This window comes from Mus musculus, chromosome 11 (genome assembly GCF_000001635.26).
Source record: "Mus musculus strain C57BL/6J chromosome 11, GRCm38.p6 C57BL/6J".
NCBI lineage: Eukaryota > Metazoa > Chordata > Mammalia > Rodentia > Muridae > Mus > Mus musculus.
The window spans coordinates 88,255,689-88,267,442 of record NC_000077.6 but is presented as its reverse complement, the minus strand read 5'-3'; the positions used below and the strand labels follow the sequence as shown (position 1 = coordinate 88,267,442).

At 47.2% G+C, this 11,754-nt stretch overlaps 1 long non-coding RNA gene across 3 annotated transcripts in view; it reads right to left on the bottom strand.

The window, feature by feature from the left end:
• Positions 1-8,111: 8,111 nt before the first annotated feature.
• Gm38534 overlaps positions 8,112-11,754 on the bottom strand; it is a 28,374-nt gene continuing 24,731 nt past the window's right edge. The window contains exons 3-5 of one of the 3 annotated variants that reach the window (XR_003949760.1): positions 10,480-11,744; positions 9,161-9,278; positions 8,112-8,502 (exon numbers count right to left, since the gene is read on the bottom strand). This is a non-coding gene — a long non-coding RNA (predicted gene, 38534). Of the gene's footprint in view, positions 8,503-8,983; positions 9,279-10,479; positions 11,745-11,754 lie in introns of those variants that run through there. The other 2 variants (XR_001780288.2, XR_001780289.2) reach the window with 2 other exon arrangements.

Sequence of the window (11,754 nt, the reverse complement as noted above, 5' to 3'; positions counted from 1 at the left end):
GGTTTGCCTAGCATGCACAAAGCCCTGGGTTCTACCCCAAATACCACATAAAACTATATTCTGAAATTCTTGGGAGGTAGCCGCGAGAAGATCAAGAGCTCCAGGTCACCCTCAGCTGTATTGCAAGTTCAAGGCCAACCTGGAATACGGAGGACCCTGTTTAAAAGAAGAAGATGATGATGATGGCACTAAGGAAATGGCTCAGTGGATAAAGTGTTTACTAGTACAAGGGCTTGAGTTCAGTTCGTAAAAACACAGTAAAACTGCTGGCCGGGGTAGCTGCGCATGCTTACAATCCCACGCTGGGGTAGTAGACAGGAACGCCCTAGGGCTGATTGGCCAGAGAGAGCCTGTGTCAGGAGGAGGTGGTCAGTATTCCTGAGACTGGCATTCAAAATTGTCCTCTAGCCTTCAAACACATGTACACACACACACACACACACACACACACACACACACACACACACACACACACACACACACACATTTTTTTTTAATCATAACAATCAGAAAAGCACTTTCCCTGACCTGGGCAGCTGTTGAAAACAACTAGAATCAGTGGTTGCTTAAGAACTAGGTGGACCTCTCTCTAAGAAGATGGTTACATTGTATCATCAGAGGGCTCTGCTCAGGAACTGTCTTTGACACACTTAGCTTGTGTGCTGTTTACTTTAAGTTTACTCTTGCGTGGGGTGGGTCCGGTGTGTGACACGTTGGTATGTGTAAATACCTTTGCTTCTAAAACTTCACTGCCTGCGCTCACTTCGGCAGCACAGACACTAAAACTTTGTGGCTGTGGACAAAAACAGTATCTGTGGGGGCCTGTGCAAGGCACTCTGACACTCTTAGCCACCACGGCACTCACCATTCCCAGTTCACAGGAAGGAAAGGGAGATGGGAGGTACTGGGAATCTGTCCAGGGCACGCAGCTGGGCTAGGAGGGTGAGAGGTGGTGGGATTCAGCCAGGCATCCAGCTAAGCACAGAAGCTAAGCTGTCTTCAGTGCCCGGATTCAAGCTCTTCAGAATGATCTAATTCCCTCCCATAAGAGGAAAGAAATGTTTTATTTAACGAGTATTGTACACTGTCTCTTATCCCAGAGCATATCAGATGAGTTGTTTAAGCCCTCTGGCCTTTTTCCTTTACCTGGAAATAAGGGTGTTTGATGGGTAGCTTATAATAACAGGGGAGAAGCTAGAAAAATCACGAGTATCCAACAATCATAATATGGAAAAATAAACGGCAGCGCATCTCCTTAGTATATTATCTACCATTAAAAATAAATTTCACAAAGAGTTTCATAACATCCAAATGAGTTCATCTATCATGATAATTGAATAAAGCAGGGTGCAAAATTACACGTTAGGTATTATAATATTACAGCTACTGAGAAACAGCATGCCTAGGGTGCTGATGTGTTTGGGAGTAGAGGGACTGATGTTTACAGTTTTGAAATGTATCAAAAAAAAAAAAAACGAGAAGGGAGATGGACATGTGGCTTAGTGGGTAAAGCACTTGCCACACAATTGTGAGGATGTAAGTTCAAATCCCCAGAACCCATGTAAAGCCAGGCAGACCAGGCACACCCATAGCCCCAGAGCTCCTGAGCTAGGATGGGAGGCAGAGTCAAGGGAGAATCTCTGGCAAACAATGACCATGCCTCAAACGAGGTAGAAGGCAAGGGACCAGCACCTGAGGCTGGCCTCTGACCTCCATGAGTGCTGTAGTGGATGTGCATGCATGTATGTGTGCACGCGTGCACACACACACAAAAGGATTGGCAAATGAGTAGGCACAGCAAATATTGATTATAGAATCTAAATAGTGGGTACCAATTATTCACTTTTAATGTATATCTGGAAATTTACAAGCTAAAACATTGGGGAAATGTGTGTAGAAGATGAGATACTGGGAGCTGGTGAGATGGCTCAGCGGTTAAGAGCGCTGACTACTCTTCTGGAGGTAATGAGTTCGGATCCCAGCAACCACAAGGTGGCTCACAAACATCCGTATTGAGAAACAAAATAAAAATCTATGGGCCAGAGCGAGTGGGGCCAGAGCAAGAGAGAGAAGGAAAAGGGGGTGGGGGGAGAAAATGAGATACTAAACTGTTTGTGTGAGGGCTTGAGTGGTTATTCCCCCTTTCTAACACTCCCCTGCCTCAGGTCCCCATTGCTGCATCAAAAGCTGCCCAGCACTTACACACTTAATATTATATCCATTCATTATTTATCATACTCTATTTGTGACTAAAAACAACTTTTATTTCTCGTTCCGGTTGGCTGGTGGCCTGTTCCTAGGCTGGCTTTGTTTGGTCTGGCTTGTGCAGCTGTGCGCAGCGGGAGGGATGACAGGCTTGGGGCTCCAAGAAGCCCTCCCTTACACAGTTGGTACCAGTGTGGGATGATAGTGAGCCTTTCTCTCCTTGTGATCTCTGATGCTTCCTGGATGTCTATTCCTCGAAGACATTCCTTCCAGACAACATTCCAAGACAGTATAGGAAAATGTACAGAGCCAGGGTAATGGCAACTCCCAGCACTTCAGAGGTCAAAACTGGAAGACCAAGAGTTCAAGGCCAGCCTGGGCTACATAAAACCATGTCTCAAATTTAAATAAACAAACAAACAGATACATAAGTGATTTAAATAAAACACACATACACAACAAACAAGGAAGAAAGGAGGGGCTAAGGACACTGTCTTAGTTAGGGTTTACTGCTGTGAAGAGACACCATGACCAAGGTAACTCTTAACATTTAATCGCAGTTGGCTTACAGGTTCAGAGATTCAGTTCATTATCATCAAGGCAGGAACATGGGAACATCCAGGCAGGCATGGTGCAGGAGGAGCTGAGAGTTCTACATCTGCATCTGAAGACTGCTAATAGAACACTGACTTCCAGGTACCTGGGATGAGGGTTTTAAAAGCCGTAGCCACACTGACACACCTACTCCAACAAGGCCACACCTACTCCAACAGTGCCACACCTTCTAATAGCTCTGTGGGCTGAGCATATCCAAACCATCACAGACACAAATGCCACAAAGTTGCCTAGCTCATCCCTTTGTCCATTCTAAGCAAAGCCAGGCCCAGAACCAACCCAGATACTAGAGGTAGAGAACAAATGGGAGGAGCAACAAAGCACGTGGCAAATGGCCTTGACCATCTATTGAAATGAACCTTGAGACTACACCTGGATATCACAATGAGATTTTTGCTTCAGCGCTTCTACTAAGGCTACAAAGTAGAGAGTAATGGGTGCATGTTCTGTTCCATGTTACTAAGATGAAAGGCTTGAGGCTGGGTAACTTTATTAAGAAGAGAGGTTTCTGATTCAAAGTACATTGTTTGGAAACAGTAACAAAACATCAAAATGATCGAAGTATACCTGCTTCTACTAAGTTCCTGATAGAAAACTTCTCAAGAACAAGCAATACTTTGAATCAGAGTCACTTCTTATGGTTCATCAACTACCGAAGCTCTTCATCACATTAGTGATCAGAAATGAGGTGTAACTCCCCAGCCCCTGCCTGCAAGAGCTAAGTAGGATCTCACTGTAAGTTGAGGGGAGTTCCGCCCTAACTCATGGATTGTGAAGAATGGACTGCTGTTGGTTCTGATTGACTGTTGATGGATTGTGGTGTGGCTTATCCAGAGGCTATTGAATGCAACTTACAATGCTTAATAAAAATCTTTATTCTTTTAGTATATATATATGGAGAGAGAGAGAGAGAGAGAGAGAGAGAGAGGTTTATAGCCGGGCATGGTGGCGCACGCCTTTAATCCCAGCACTCAGGAGGCAGAGGCAGGTGGATTTCTGAGTTCGAGGCCAGCCTGGTCTACAGAGTGAGTTCCAGGACAGCCAGGGCTATACAGAGAAACCCTGTCTCAAAAAACCAAACCAAACAAAACAAAGCAAACAAACAAAAAAACCCTGTCTCGAAAAACGGATGTTGATGGGCTGCATCTGTTGGTGGCCTTTGTTCGGGAAGAATCTTGAGACACCACTGGGTCCCACATGGTAAGAGACAGAGAGCTGCACTCACATGTCTTCGAGCCATTCCTTCTTCTCATGAGACCACCAATATAGACAGTCCTGGCTTCAACCTTAACCCCTCCACAGACCTCACCTCTGAATGAATACCTTGAAGCATTCAGAAAGCAAGAGACAGGAATTCTGAATTCACAGAGCCAGTGTGTACAGAACTGGGGAGGGACCATGGCTGCCTTCTGCCAAGCCCAGACCACCCACAATCAATCACCTGGCTACTACGTATTTCCCAGTTGTTTTGTAGGTGAGTGAATGTGTGTGTGTGTGTGTGTGTGTGTGTGTGTGTGTGTGTGTGTGTGTGTGATGACTTATGGAAAGTATGGAGCTTGATGAGACAGTATCCTGGCAGGGGCTTGTCTGTGCAACCCAGAGAGGAAGGAAATGAGGTGTACTCTTGGGAATCAGGAAACAGGTTTCTTAAGGTTTTGTGTCTAAATAAGACTCCAGTGATGAGTGGAAACATAGCCAGTAGTGAGCTCTGATGTCCCTTAGGCAGCCCAAAGAGTGAGAGCCAGGCACCTTCCCGAGAAGATCCCACAGAACTGCATGACTTAGGACCCTAATGGGACCCTCTAACAAACATGGTCTCCCTTGCATGTTCCCGAGAAACAAGTATGCAGCCTGCTTCCAGGACACACCGGGGAGAGGCTCGGGGAGAACCGTGTTTACAGCAGCTCCTCAGAGAGACCCCAAGAGAGCTCAGGTCTCTTGACCTGAGTCAAGGTAGAGAGAAAAACGGTTTCATTGTTTAAGAAAGAACTGGCAGGGTGATGGTGGACGGGGATGGGGGCAGCAGGAGAGCAACACGGTGGCCTGTGGATCGCTGAAAGGTTCTATGCATAGAGATTTGCTCTTAAAAACAGAAAGGAGCTGGAATGATCATATTTGTCCTGCCCAGCAGCCAGCCCCTGTCATGGTAGGTATATTGATTGCAGAGATGACCCCACGGGGGAAAGAATAGACACTGTGACGACTGATGCTAGGCTAGGAGCTCCGGAAATCATGCCAATGGCTGGCAATTAGCATACATGTAATCCAGGCTCCTCGGATGAAACACAGTCTGGGTCTGAGCTGACAGGGCCTGATGGATGGGACCTCGACTTTACACCCCCATTGCTCTATGAAAGAGCCCCCTGCCTCGCTGCTGATTGCAGCCAGTGGCCTGTGTTTCACGCATCTTCACTCCGTACCTGAGCCTGAATGTCCAATCCTGAGGGGTTACTCCTTCCATTAGCCACTGATTGCTTAACATGCCCCTCTTGTGTCCCTGATTTTGCTCTCAGTTTGAGAGGGGAGGGAGGGAGACTTATGCCAAGAGGCTGCAGTCATTGGTGAGCAGGAAACAGGTAATTTTTCTCCTACTGCAGCCTGGGGTGGTTAGAGGAGACAGGTGGGGGCTGATCACTTGCAAGGGCATGCCATGTGATGGGCTACATCTTCACCAAGAAGTACATCTGCTTCCAGACCCCACTGGTCCTGATAGAGGTCTGTAGCTGATCTCCTTGATACGGATAAACGTCCGCTTGGAGCCACGGGCAGGCTCTCTCTGAGACCAGAGTCCCACTGTCCCTTCCCAGCAGAAACCCAGCCATTCCAGCCTCTTGGTTCCAACTAGTTCTTTGTGGTCTTCATCCATGTTCATCCTCCAATAGCCTATTCCCATCTTCCTGAGTGCATAACAAGAACTGCATTTTCCAGTAGCCCCTGTAGCTAATGGGTGCAGTACAACTAAAGAGGAGGTCCCTGAAAGAATGTGAACTGGAGTGAGAGGTACCAGTCTAAGCCAGGAGAAGCCTTGGGGCAGGTTGCTGGGTTTTCTGTAGGATCTGTCCCTTTCTATCTAGCTGGAGCCATGGCAGCTCAGCCTCAGCCCTTGAAGACAGTGTCCAAAGATGGTAGAAGGATCTTGGGTGGAAAACCTAGCTCAAACTGCTACACATTAGGGAAGCAAACTCCTACCTGACCCAAACTATTTAGGTTCTTGTGGTTCTTAGTCACAGCAGCCAAGCCCATGGGCCAGGCTAACCCACAGCCCTGAGGGTTACCACCCAAGACCATGCATGCAACCCAACCGCATTCACAGACTCCAGAGAGGATGAGAGAAAAGGCGTCTACAGCAGACAAGCCTGTTCTCTCGGCCCCAGTCTGGGAGACCTGAGGCCAAGGAGACCAGCCCCAAACGCTTCTCACGTCTTCTCCTTCCTTAATTATATTCCCATTTGTAACCTGGACCCTGTCATTCTGTCCTCCCGTAATGGCTAGTTTCTATTCTGGGCCCTTTCCTTCTCGACCCTATTATCTTTTACAATATTCACGAGCTCAAGGGAGGAAGGGGTAAGCTTGCCCACCCCTTCTCTCTCTCTGTCTTTTTAAATATTTCAGTTGTTCCCAATCCTGATTTTTGCATTTCGATTTCCTGTGGTACAGTAAATTTATCTTGGTCATTCAATCAAGTTCTCTCCCGCTCTTCTCCCCCTTATCTTTCTGGCTCTGGGCTGGCTGAAAATACCTACATTATCTTTGCAGCCGATATGCCGGCTGGAGGAAAATCTGCAGATCGCCTTGATAGGGAGTCGTCTGAGGGGGAACCTCCTTGCTGCCAGTGGCTGCCACTGCTCTCTGTAGTGACAAGGACACAGCAGGAAACCTCCCCAGGCGACTTGACTTTCGTTCAAGGTTAAGCAAGTGCTGGCCACTTCCAGAGGTTCTGGGAGGGCTCTGCCCTAGAGTCTGTGCAGAGCCAGGCCTTCCTCTGGGTCTTTGTCCTTGGACAAAATGGACTTCCTGTGAGAGCCACTCTACACCTGACTTCAGACAGTGTGACCCTTGAACCTCTGCACTTCCGATAGCCATTTTTCAGTCAACGAGGGCTATGCTTATAGCTCTTGGTGGAATTGTAAATCAAAGCTCCAAAGGAATGTTTCTCCTTTGCTGCCCCACTTGGTGAGGGGACGAGTGTGTGTGTGTGTGTGTGTGTGTGTGTGTGTGTGCTGAAGACAGACAGCCCAGAGTGGCATCTAATTAATGATCTTCTTGCCACAGTCTCTTGCCTCTGGAATTAAAGACATGTGCCAGCACACATGGCTAAAGAGGCTTTCTTTGGTTATTATTATTTTTAAATTTTATTTATTTTATGTATATGAGTGTTTTGCCTGTATGTATATATGTGCACCATGTGTGTGCAATGCCTACAGAGGCCAGAAGAGGGCATCAGATCCCCTGAAACTGGAACTGCAGACAGTTTTGAGCCACAATGTGGGTGCTGGGAACCAAACTCAGGTCCTGGGCATGAATGAATAGCAAGTGCTCTTAACTACAGAGACATTGCTCCACCCCATGAGAACTTCTTTTACTTGTCTCTCTATTCACGGAACTCAGAGCATAGAGACAGTAGCAGGTGCAAATTTGCTCTATCCAAAAGGGGCAACTGGTCTAGAACTTAAGTGTCCAGTGGGTTGTCCTCAGGCATAAACTTGAGCACATGGCTCTGGCAATAGGTGGACTTGGTCAGCTGCCCACTCACTGGGAAGGAAGGAACACAGATCTTCTTTGATCGGGCCTCAGCTGACTCCTTTCCACCCCACCTCACCCCTTACACATACCTTTCTTATAATTGCTCTGCTAGGGAACTTCGGGACTTCAGCCAGTGGAAGGTGGGTGTGTTTAGCAGTCCCTTATCTGGGACCAGTCAACCTTCATGGGTCCGATTGTCATATTGTCTCATCCATCTTGAATCTACAGCTTGGCCTCCTGTAGCCATTGCTTCGATGTCAGTAAGGAAATGTCTCTTTCTGATTTACTTCCTCCCTTTACCTTGGGTTCCATCTTTGTGTTACATCTGAGGTCTTGGGTTAGAAGCCGGGAGAGGAGCAATGTTTGGACCCAACCAGATGGGCCCCTCTTAGCAAAGCTCGTGTGTCCTGTAAGCTCTGGTTATCTCTGAGGCTTCAACACTTGGGAACTGCATTTATCTTCCTGTAGAGGAGACCTGGTCGATATGGCTTGAACAAGAGAGAGATTTATTTTCTCTCTCATCTTAAAAGACAGACAGACAGACAGAGTAAGGCAGCCACATTTCTGTGTTTTATTCCCCCAGCCTCAGCACCTGGCTTCTGTCTGCAAGGTGGCTTCATCATGGCTTCTGGGGCACCAGACATTGTGAAAACATTCCAAGAAGTGGGTAAGCAGAAATAGCCAAAGAGCTTGCATCCATCTCTCATTGAGTGCAACCAGCTGAAAGGGAGACCGGGAACTGTATTGTTACCTGGAGTCTCAACTAGGAGAAGATTAGAATGGACACCGGCCAGAATGACAACTTGGAGTGTCTGTCACTGGAGTAGAGGTGAGGTGTGGAGGACCAGGACATCAGCTCTGAGTCTTTGTCCCCTTTAGCCCTTTTTCTTCTGTGTTCTTTTCTGTACTGGGTGGCTTGCCATGACTATAACAAAAGATCTGAAGCAAATATTTTATTAAACAAAAACTTACTTAGCTCATGGTTTGGGAGGTTCCAATGCAAAAGTGGCCCCGTTGCTTTGGGCACGCTATGAAAGTGGCAGGAAATACAGGCACAGGAACTCTCCTCTTGGCCAGGAGACAAAGGCACCAGGAAAGAGACTGCTGTCTCCAACACCCTCTAGGGACACGTCCTCCTGACACAAGAACCTCCCTCTAAACTGCACCTCCTGAAGGTTCCACCACTCCCCAGGAGTACCATCCTGGCAGCCAGCTACAGCCTCATGTATATAACTGGAGTGGCCACAGCTCTAAGCTCACTGTTAGCAATCCCAGCATTGTCTGATTACCACTGAGTGCTGTAGGAATCTATAGTCCAGAGGAGGTTCTGGACACATGCTGCCTGTTGGTACTCCTCTGCCATGACGTTTTTTTAAAAAGTAATTCTTATTTCTAGTTATGTATGTATGTATGTGGGTGGGTTTGTGCATGTGAGTGCAGTTGCCCTCAGAGGCCAGAAGGGGGCGATAGATCCATTTGAGCTGGAGTTAGAGACATAGGAACTCGAAACTGAACCTCTCTTTCTGCTGCTAGATCAGCAAGCGCTCTTAGCTGCTGAGCTGTCTCCTGGGTTCAAGTGCAATGGCATAGTTCTCACCTGCCTGTGACTGGTCCATGCCTTCTCTGGAAAAAGAAGAAAATGGCCATGCTCTCTCTTTAAGTTCCCATTCTCAAAGACTCAAGTCGCAAGGGAATGGTCTTCTGTTTTCTGCTACCTGTTCCCAACAGAAAGGCCAAAGTTCAAGGAAAACAGGGGCAGTGATGAGGACTGATGGCTTGATGTCCTTTCTGCTCACCTAAGGTCAATGCAGTGTTGAAAAGCCAGCCCTCCCTCCCAGTCATTGCCAAGGGAAATCCTGCATGGGCCATTCCAGGGACTGGGGTATCCACTCGGCCCTGGATCCAAGAAACTCACAGTCTAGCAGAGAGATCAGATCAGCAACTGCCTACAAGCCAAATCCAATCTGGCGGCTATTTTTTTTTTGTATAAATAAAGTTTTATTGGCACACAGCTGCACTCATGTGCGTGCATATTGCCTGTGCTGCTTTGTGCTACAACAGCAGGTTCAGTTTGACAGCTGTAGCACAGAAAAAAAGCCTAACGTTTTTACCACCTGGCTTTTTACAGAAATTATGCAAGCTTTTTTCCAAGGGAAGGAAAATAGCACTTAAAAAAGTATATATCAGCAGGTACTATATTTCAAACATTGGGCAGATGTGTGCCGGGGCACAGGAAAGACTAGCAAAGGAGGAGAGAGAGAGGGAGACATGGGCAAAGGCGACTCTAACCTTACCCACAAGGCTTCATTTAACAAGAAGAATAGACTTGGGAAGCTAAAAACTGATTTTTAAAAAAGAAAATATTGGGGCCAGAGTGACAGTTCCATGGTTAAGAGCACTGGCTTCTCTGCCACTTCCAAAGGACCTGGGTTTAGTTCCTAGTACCCACATGGCAGCTCATAACTGTCTATAATTCCTGTCTCAGGGGATCCAACAGCCTCTTCTGGCCTCTGGGAGCACTTCACACACGTAAACAGATATATATGCAAGCAAAACACCCATACACACCAAATAATAAAAGAAAGAAAGAAAGAAAGAAAGAAAGAAAGAAAGAAAGAAAGAAAGAGAGAAAGAGAGAAAGAGAGAAGAAGAGAGAGAGAGGGAGAGAAGGAGAAAGGAAGGAAAGAAGGAAGGAGGAAAGGAGGAAGGGAGGGAGGGAGGGAAGGAAGGAAGGAAGGGAAGAAGGAAGGAAGGAAGGAAGGAAGGAAGGAAGGAAGGAAGGAAGGAAGGAAGGAGATACTGATTGGATGTGCTATGTTTAATGTTCTTATAGATTCTGTCTTAGTCAGGGTTTCTATTCCTGCACAAATCATGACCAAGAAGCAAGTTGGGGAGGAAAAGGTTTATTCAGCTTACACTTCCACACTGCTGTTCATCACCAAGGGAAGTCAGAACAGGAACTCAAGCAGGTCAGGAAGCAGGAGCTGATGCAGAGACCATGGAGGAATGTTACTTACTGGCTTGCTTCCCCTGGCTTGCTCAGCTTGCTTGCTTATAGAACCCAGCACTACCAGCCCAGGGATGGCACCACCCACCAGGGGTCCTTCCCGCCCCCCCCCCCATCACTAATTGAGAAAATGCCCTACAGCTGGATCTCATGAAGGCATTTCCTCAGGGGAGGCTCCTTTCTCTGTGATAACTCCAGCTTGTGTCAAGTTGACACACAAAACCAGCCAGTACCGATCCCGAATAAGATGAAAATTAATCTGACCCATTTGGAAGGCAATTTGAAAAGATGTTCTAAGAGCCTTAGATATGTTTTTGGTCTCCTCATCCCCACTCTGGCAATCCATTTGAGTCATAAACTAAAAGATCAAAATATCTTTATAAGCAAACATATCCACTGTGCTATGATCTAGAATCTAGAGCCGCTGAGATGGCCACTTGTATATCTTTGGGAAAGCAGGGACGTTCTCTTCTTGACACTAGTATACTTTCTCTTTCTGTATATTTCTTTCCAGAAGGTGGTGTCAGTTCCAGAATGGAGAATTCACTTATCATTTTGAATCCTAAGGGCTCTGGAAGGGTGTTGTCAGTGACTGGATATTTATGCCCCACCCTCCAATCAAAGGTTGCAATCCTGGTCCATGGTGTGATAGGATCAGGAAGCAGACCTTTGGGAGCTGGCTAGACCCTGGGGATAGTGCCCTTGTGAATGAGACCCGAAGACTCCGTCCCTCGGGCATGGGAGGACACAATGAGAAGAAGTCATCGGAAGCTGGCCTTTGTGAGACACTGAATCTCTTGATCTTGAACTTGTCAGCCTTCACAGCCAAGAGATCAAGGTCTGTTGTTTAGAAGCCACCCAGTCTACAGCATGCTCTTCTCAGAGCCAGAATAGACTAATACGGGTGCTAAGAGCATCCTTGACTCCATGAAGACAGAATAGGAAGCAAGCGTGAATCACCTCATCCGTAGAGTCAGGAAAGCGAAGGGGTCTGGAGCTACAGATGCTCCAAGTGCAGTGGTCTCAGCTCAACCACAAGCCACCTTGGTCCCTGTACACTCAGTCTTCTGCCACTGAGAACCCGGGGGGTTGGGAGTTTGCAAAGCTGGCCTCTCCTGGCATCCTACTCCCTCTGGTGCTGGAGTTGAACCTCTTGGCCCAATCCCAGGAGCATCTGCAGAGGG